Here is an 8,744-nt window from a genome sequence, read left to right on the forward strand (position 1 = left end):
GGTAAGATGTTGTGTGGGAACTTTCTGGAAAGATGTCCATCTCTTCTCAGATTCATTTGTTTCCAGGGACTGGGAAGATGCCTCAATTGGTATGAGGCCCTGCCTCAACACACACACACACACACACACACACACACACACACACACACACACACACACACTTCCCGGTGTATGTTTCTCCCTGTTCCTTTCTCCCCAACCCTGTCAGACACAGAGATACCAGAGATCTAGATTTGTATGCAAAGGTGTTTATTAATTAGAAAGATCTGTTCAGCTAAATTAAAGGGAATCAGTGACAGGTTTCATGAGAACAGGTGTTGATATGAAGTGCAGACAGAGGAATTGGTTCTTCACTACTGTGATCTTGGCAGTAGCAGTTGAGTGAAGGTACGAAGTGCTGGAACTGGAGCTAAAATGTCCCATCCAAGTGAACTGGAACCACTGGATACCTGGGACTGTCCTGTGGAGTGCTAGAGTCAAAGGCAACTGTGTAGTACTTCACTGATCCTTTTGTTTGGTATCTGCATTGGGTATAATTTCTTCCCTGACTTGTGAGGTCACAGACAGTTATAGGTACCTGAGATGAACTATTGCGACAGTTTGTATATCTAGTGTCACTGCACAAGCCACTTGGATTGCCACACACAGCAGCAACACTAGCAAAAGTTGTATGAAGAAAAGTATTTAAGTTCTTGCATCTTCTTCTATTCCTGTTAATAGGCAGCATTTCAATATTACAGTGGAGGTTGAACTTATTAGTGATATGCTGGGTGGCAAACCACTGGGAAGGGGTTTGTCCCTGGCATGAGGCAAGCATTAGGACAAGTCCCAGCAGTAGCAGGAGACAAAGTCAGTACTCAAGCAGCTTTGGACCCATGTTTCCGGTGAAGACAGAAGAGAAGTGACTGCTTCCACCTTGCCAAGTTTTCTATTAGCCTGACTACACACTTTTAGAAAGCCTTGGGAAGCCTTGATTGTAAGAGGTATTTACCTTCTGCCTTGAATCTTTAAAATTAAATGATGTTAAGGGCTGCAGAGATGGCTCAGTTGTTAAGAGCACTTGATGCTCTCCCAGAGGACCCAAGATTGGTTTCAGCACCTATGCTGGGTGGCTTGCAATTGCTTTTAACTCCATCCCACAACATCTTATGTCTTCTAATAACGTCTTTTGGCACGTTCATACACATGTGCACATGTTGGCTTCTCCCTCTAAGCCTTGTGTTCCGCCTCTTGCAGACAGGTTGGGAGTTTCTTCCTGGAACCCTGGATCTGGACAGCGTCCTCGAACCGCCCACTGTCAACGCCCACTCGTCGCCCGGACCAACCACCAATGTCGTCATGCCTACTCGATTGGACCCGCCTTCTGGACACAGCTCCACGGAGAATTGGACCGCTTGCCATTGGGACACATTCCGCCATTGGGACATGGACCATTAGGCCATGCAGAGACAATGGGACTTAGGACACGTGGGAGAGGGTTGGGTTCTCCCGCGTGTAACCAATAAATATTAATAACCTTTCTTGCAGATCATCTTATTTTAGGGAGATTAGCTCTGAAGTACGAACCCACCCAAAGTGTCTTCTGCCCGCGCAGACAGGCGTCGGTCAGCGTGCAGACAGGAACACTACATGCACAGACACACAGAGACATGTATAGATCTTAGAGATCAGTGAGATATCAATGGCTAAGAGAACTTCCACTCTTCCAGATTCCTCCCCTTACAGAGGACCCCAGGTTGTCATCCAGAGATCACAACTTGTGATAAGTCCAGGGGAATTGGACAACTATTTGGCATTTGTTAGTACCTGTCCCCACATGGCACATGTGAGTGTAAACACATGTGCACGTTAAAAGATAAACTTAAAATATGGCATATAGAAACAATAACAAACTGTATTCACAGCATAGTTCATAATATTTTTCTAATTGTTTCTAGTATAAGATTCCTTTCTACATTTCCATCTGCCTGCATTTGATCCAGTGCTAGTACTGATGGTCTAGTTTTACACCATGGAACCTCAGAAGAACACCTCTTTATCTAAGATACCGGAGTTACTATAAGCCAATGTTAAAAAGATGCAATAACCCTAACAGAATATTTATTTTTGTTTTTCTTTGTGCTGGAGATTGAACCTGGGACCTTTAGCAATCTAGAGTTATGAACTGCCACTTGGCTTCCATACTTTATATGCCTCTCTAAGTTTTTATTATCCAAACCTCCCTTGCATTCCCATCCACTGACAAATCTCCAGACCTGCTCCCAGTTCTGTTGTGAAGTACAGCTAGAGTTATATCCTAGTACTAAGTCCTCGGGTTTTTCTTTCCAATCGTGATGAATATCATAAGGTGTTGTCTCAAGAAATACTTCTGCACTTGACCTATAAGCTACAGCAAATATTTTGCTGACCCAGTTGATAGTTTTTTGTTTGTTTGTTTATTTGTTTTTTCAGATTCCATTGGTGAGAGATTGTGTCCAAAACTTGGAATTTCTTCAACCCTGGGATCCTCTTGCAATGACTACTCTTGACCTACTGACNGACAGATTCCCAGTGTCAGCATAGTATTTGACACAGCTCTGCACAGTGCTCCGGCTGTCTATGGAAATGACAGTGAACAACATTTATAAAATTGTAACAGTAACCTGTTTTTTAGGGACTGATCTTTTGGTGGTGCTAAGGAATGTTGAGTAGGGTGTCACTCTAGAGCCTGGGTTTGGTTTGAACTTGCTTAGAAACCCAGATTGGATTCAAATTTTTCTGTCCTTCTGACTCAGGCTGGAAGTTGTAGGGTCTCAGGCTTGCACTTCCAGACCCAACTTATGAGACAGGTTGTAAGCAGCCTGTGCTGCTGTGAGTGGATGCTCAGCTTTAGGAAGTAAGACTCAGCAGCAAGAAGCTAGGACGCCATGGGATTGCCCTTGAAGAATGCTGTGGGACACAGTGTCCTTTCCTGTCCTCCTTTCTTCTGCACTGACCTTGAGCAGCTTTGCTCTAGCACATGCCTCCCATCGTAGGCTTTTCTTTACCACAGACCCCCAAACAAGAAAGCCAACTGACAGGATGAAATCCTTGACACTAAAATTAATGAATCTCTGTTTCCCGAACACACATGCACACATATGCACATGCACCCACATGTATTCAGTGACTCAAAGCACTAGAGAGATTCTGAGATGGAAGGAATCTATGATGTCTTTTATTACAGATCCTTCCTTTCACAACTGAAGAGCAGAATTTGGGGTGATGTTGCAGGCTGACAGAATGGGACTGGTGACTCCCTGATCTGAGGGCTGCACAACATTCTGACAACTTTAGAATTGAGGTGGAGATCTCCTTCAGAGTCTCAAAAAGAGAGAGGCTGAAGCTTGGTGCCTGCAGGAGGCTAAGAAAGGCTAGCTATGAGCTAGCCCAGAGGTGTATGGTCTGTAAGAGCTCCTTGTGGTCAGCAGAGGACAGGAGCAGGCTTGTGGTCCTGTGCTGGTGTGGAGCCTGGGAAAGGAGGACCTGGCATAGAGATGGCCTCATTTCCTCCTGTAACACAGAAAACACAGANGTGGATGTTCTTCCCACTGGAACCTTCTCAACTAGAGTGTCTTTACTAGACTAAGAATTTTGTAACTCTCAATGGACTTCCCAGCTCCCTCAGCCTTTTAATAGGGTAATTGGTAATGGTGTGTGGGGGGGTGCTGCTTCACTCTGAAATGAGATATCATTCCAGTGGGGTTGAGTTTCACTGTTCAGCAGCCTTCCTCTTTGAGGACACTGCCCTGGGGTACGCCCCTTAGAACACACTAGAGATGAAAGCAGTTAGGGTAAGCCCTGGGGACAGTCATTTAGAGGCTACATGTTGGTCTCTAGGACACCCCTAGCTCTTGCCACCTTCCCTAACCTACAAGGCTTTTATGCTCAACTTTATCAATAAAACACCCTCTTCTGTTTCATAGTGTTTTGGGGATTCAAGGGGTCAGGAACTCTGTTCCTGTTTAGTATATGTCTCTTATCCAGCACGAGGCTGTAGGTGCCACCAACCGTCCAACTTCAGCCAGCTCACTATTGTTGAACCAGTACTATTCTTGGTATTGCCCCCACAGTGCTACGTTACTGAACAAACTACCTCCCACCTTCTCAGGGGCTGTTTTTGTTTTGTTTAATTTGTTTGTTTATTTGTTTGATGAGCAACAGGTCTCATTATTTAGCCCTGGGTGGCTTGGAATTTGCTGTGTAGATTAGGCTGGCCTCAGACTCAGACAGAGCCACTTGACTCTGCCTATCAAGTGTTGGGGTAAAAGCTTGTGCCACCATGTCTGATGCCACTGCAGAAAGCATCTACTTCAGATTCTGTTGGGTATAGCATCCAGGAAATTTATATCCACAATGTGCAAACTTTCTGATTTCTCAGAAGGCAGAAATAAAGATTACTTTTAGGTTGAAAACTGAAATTATTTATTTATTTATTTATTTATTTATTTATTTATTTATTTAATATATGTAAGTACACTGTCACCGTTTTCAGACATACCAGAAGTGGGCATCAGATTCCGTTATAGATGGTTGTAAGCCACCATGTGGTTGCTGGGATTCAAACTCAGGAACCCTGTACGAGCAGTCAGTGCTCTTAGCCAATGAGCCATCTCTCTCGAAAACATTAAATCTTTATATTTGTAGTTACTTTAAAAACATAATCCATTATACATAAAGAACTCAAGAAGACAGACTCCAGAAAACCAAATAACCCCATTAAAAATGGGGCACAGAACTAAACAAAGAATTCTCAACTGAGGAAAATTGAATGGCTGTGAAACACCTCAAAAATGTTCAACATCCTTAATCATCAGGGAAATGCAAATTAAAACAACCTCGAGATTCCACCTCACACCAGTCAGAATGGCTAAGATCAAAAGTTCAGGTGACAGCAGATGCTGGTGAGGATGTGAAGAAAGAGGAACACTCCTCCATTGTTGGTGGGACTGCAAGCTTGTAAATCCACTCTGGAAATCAGTCCGGTGGTTCCTCAGAAAATTGGACATAGTATTACCAGAGGATCCAGCAATATCTCTCCTGGGCATATATCCAGAAGATGTTCCAACTGGTAATAAGAACACATGCTCCACTATGTTCATAGCAGCCTTATTTATAATAGCTGGAAAGAACCCAGATGTCCCTCAACAGAGGAATGGATACAGAAAATGTGGTAATTTACACAATGGAATACTACTCAGCCATTAAAAACAATGAGATTCCTTGGCAAATTGATGGATCTGGAGGGTATCATCCTGAGTGAGGTAACCTAATCACAAAAGAACTCACATAATATCCACTCACTTATAAGTTGATATTAGCCCTGAAACCTAGAATATCCAAGATACAATTTGTAAAACACCTGAAACTCAAGAAGAACAAAGACCAAAATGTGGACACTTCACCCCTTCTTAGAATTGGGATCAAAACTCCCATGGAAGGGGTTACAGAGTCAAAGTTTTGAGTTGAGATGAAAGGATGGACCATCCAAAAACTTCCCCACTCAGGGGTCCATCCCATAATCAACCACCAAATGCAGACAATATTGCATACACCAGCAAGATTTTGCTGAAAGGACCCTGATATATCTGTCTCTTGTGAGGCTATGCCAATGCCTGGCAAACACAGAAGTGGATGCTCACAGTCAGCTATCAGATGGAACTCAGGGCCCCCAATAGAGGAGCTAGAGAAAGTACCCAAGGAACTGAAGGGGTCTGCAACCCTATAGGTGGAACAACAATATGAACTAACCAGTACCCCCAGAGCACTTGTCTCTAGCTGCATATGTAGCAGAAGATGGTCTAGTCACCCATCATTGGGAAGAGAGGCCTCTTGGTCTTGCAAACTTTATATGCCCCAGTACAGGGGAACACCAGGGTCAAGAAGGGGGAGTGGGTGGGTAAGGAAGTAGGTGGGAGAGTATAGGGGGAAAGCATTTAAAATGTAAAAGAAGTAAATACCTAATAAAAATTGGGAAAAAAAAGAATAGAAAAAAAACATAAAAGGCACAGTGTAGTTCAATCAGAACACAGATACAGGCATCAGGTATCTGCTCCTACTTTGTGACCTTATCCTTTGCTTTGTAGTTCATGGCCACATCTTCCCCCTTTACTGTGACTGTGAACTTGCAGGAAGAACAGTATAGAGCTAAGCACACAAACAAGTCAGCTAGTGGAAATTAGGTAAGCTTATTGCAACATTGCTATGGACAACACGTTTGAAGAAGCTGTCTTTCCTAGCAAATAGGACCTGATCGCCACCTTTTTGTGTTAAATGAAAAGCAGCTAGTTCATTCTGGGTGCAGGAGGGACAAACATGCTTAGCATACTAGCACTGGTTGCCTGTTCAGGCATGTCCTAGTCATCTTTCATTTTCTCTCTCCTGCCAGCTCTTCTTCTTGGAGTTGTGGATCTTTAGGGTTTCTAGTTTTCTCAGCATGTCCTTCAGGCCAGCCTGAGTCTTCTGGCTTTTTCCTCCCAAAGTATTGGAATCCTGGCAGGAGCCGTTGATCCAAAAGAATTTTTCATTGGTCTGCTTGATCTCTCTTGCTGATTTGCAGTGGTATGGAGTGTTACGAGATGGTGAGATGGCTCAGCTTGGATAGCTCTGAGAATAGGAGTGCGGTAAGGAATGAGATCTCAGTGGAGTAAGGGGAGACTATTCCTGAAGCATTATATACTTGCATGAGCAGTCCTTAAATAATTTGCTGTAATCATGAGTGTTCACTAGTGAAGATTATTTTAAAAGCTGTTCAGGTGATAATAACAAAACCATATAACATGGGTTCTAATTTAAAGTTCATTATAAAATTATCCCCTCTTGTGCCTTGAATCTTCCTCCTCCTTCCAAAAGAGAAGCCCGTTGTCATTCTGATGTCCCCAGAACATCTCAGATAAAATGCACTAAGCTACAAGGGAGTTGTTATGGGTTAACAAGCTGCTTATCAGAACTCGGTGAAAGCAGAATCCGTTAATTTGCCACCCCTCTATCTCTCTGTCTTGGTCTGTCTTCAGGCAGAAATCCCATACACATTGGTAAGGTGTTGGTTTTGTGGCAATCTTCCTGGAATTATCTCTCTGACCCCAATGAGACCAGAAGACAGGTGGTGTCACCAGTGGATCCAAGCTAGATAACTCCTGGAAAGGCTCCCAGGGTGGGGTTGGTTTGTATTCTCATTTATACTCTATGACCACAAAGTTGGGCAGATAAGCAATCAAGAGATTACAGAAGCATCCCTGGCAGTCAGTAGGTTAAATTTAATAGACCCTTGCCATTTCTCCAGGCCATTCTGTTTCAGGTAGCAGGTGAAGTCATGCTTGACAAACAGGCAGTACAAAGAGTTTTCAGTAAATCAAGTAAATAACTAAATAAGACAATAAGTCTGTATCTAGTAATTGGTCATTTCTAGCATATTTTACTCCAGTGGCAGCAGACCCAAACACTACTGTCTCAAGAATGAGTGAAGTGGGAAAGGTCTCCATGTTTATCCCTCAACACTCTCAAGACAATGTTTCTGAATATCTAGGTTATCCCAGGGATGTAACAGTGGATCCGAGGAGCAAGTGGCTGCTGCTGATTACATCATGTGTGGACCAATAACCCTGGTGGTCCATCAACTCTTCTGAAGCTGTGTGTTAGCTCATCTTAACTGAGTTTAAGTTAACTGAGTTTACTTAACTCTTTCTAGTTGCTTATCTGTATAAAGCCAGACTTTATATAATTCAACAGAACAATCATGTAGAACAGTACAGATAAAAATCAGATTTGGAATCAAGATCTCAGCCTCTAAAGAGATTTTGAAAATATAATCCAGCATCAATTTCTCTTATTTATCTTTTTGTTTTGAAAAGGATGTGTTTACTAGGCAGATCTGGTGACACATGTTCCTCCAGACCTTGTAGAGTTGTGTTCAGACTTTTAGGCACCTCAGACACCTCTGACCCTGTGGAAGAGCTTGTTCTGTGTTCCCTGGTCCACACAGAGTCCAGGGGTGTCAGCTTTTCAGTCCTGGACACTGCAGATGCCACTGGATGTCCCTGAAGAGCTGAGACCAAAGTGGGGATGAGTGGGACTGGGGCCTTGGGCAGACTCTGGTCTGGGGCCTGAAGGCAAATGTCCAGGAAGAGGGAGCACTGACTTTGTTCCCATGGTGAGGAGAGTGTCTGGCTAGCTCAGGTGCCTTCCTCATTGGGCAGGTTGGTGGTGGTGGAAGCGGTGGTGGGAACACAGAGAGATCTCCTGGTTTGAAGTTCTGAACAAGCACCTCTTTACCAGAAGCCCCGCTCCATTGCTACAGCTCAGCAGGTCCAATGAGAAGAGGGAGTTGATGGTTTTAAGGCATTTATAGTAGGAAGGCAGAGAGAGGGAGAGAGCAAGGAAGCAGAGGTCCTGGCAACTCAAACTGTACTTGAGCCTTACTCAAAATGGAAGTCTTAATATAAATCGATGCAGGTGTCTCTCTTATGTTGGGTTCCATCCCAGGGGCAACATATAAAAGGAGATACCACAAGGGCTTATACACAGGTGCAGGAAGTGCTGCTGAGTGGTTGGTTCGGGTTTAAGCTTGTTGTATTAGTCAGGGTTCTCTAGAGTCACAGAACTTACAGATAGTCTCTATATAGTAAAGGAATTTATTGATGACTTACAGTCTGCAGTTCAAATTCCAACAATGGTTCAGTAGTAGCTGTGAATGGAAGTCCAAGGATCTAGCAGTTGCTGAGTCCCAC

The 8,744-nt window shown here is 43.6% G+C and overlaps 1 pseudogene; it reads right to left on the minus strand.

The window, feature by feature from the left end:
* Positions 1 to 409: 409 nt before the first annotated feature.
* Positions 410 to 877, minus strand: LOC110315084 (annotated as a pseudogene).
* Between the last annotated feature and the right edge of the window lie 7,867 nt (positions 878 to 8,744).

This window comes from Mus pahari, unplaced genomic scaffold, assembly GCF_900095145.1.
Source record: "Mus pahari unplaced genomic scaffold, PAHARI_EIJ_v1.1 scaffold_6868_1, whole genome shotgun sequence".
In the NCBI taxonomy this organism is placed as follows: domain Eukaryota; kingdom Metazoa; phylum Chordata; class Mammalia; order Rodentia; family Muridae; genus Mus; species Mus pahari.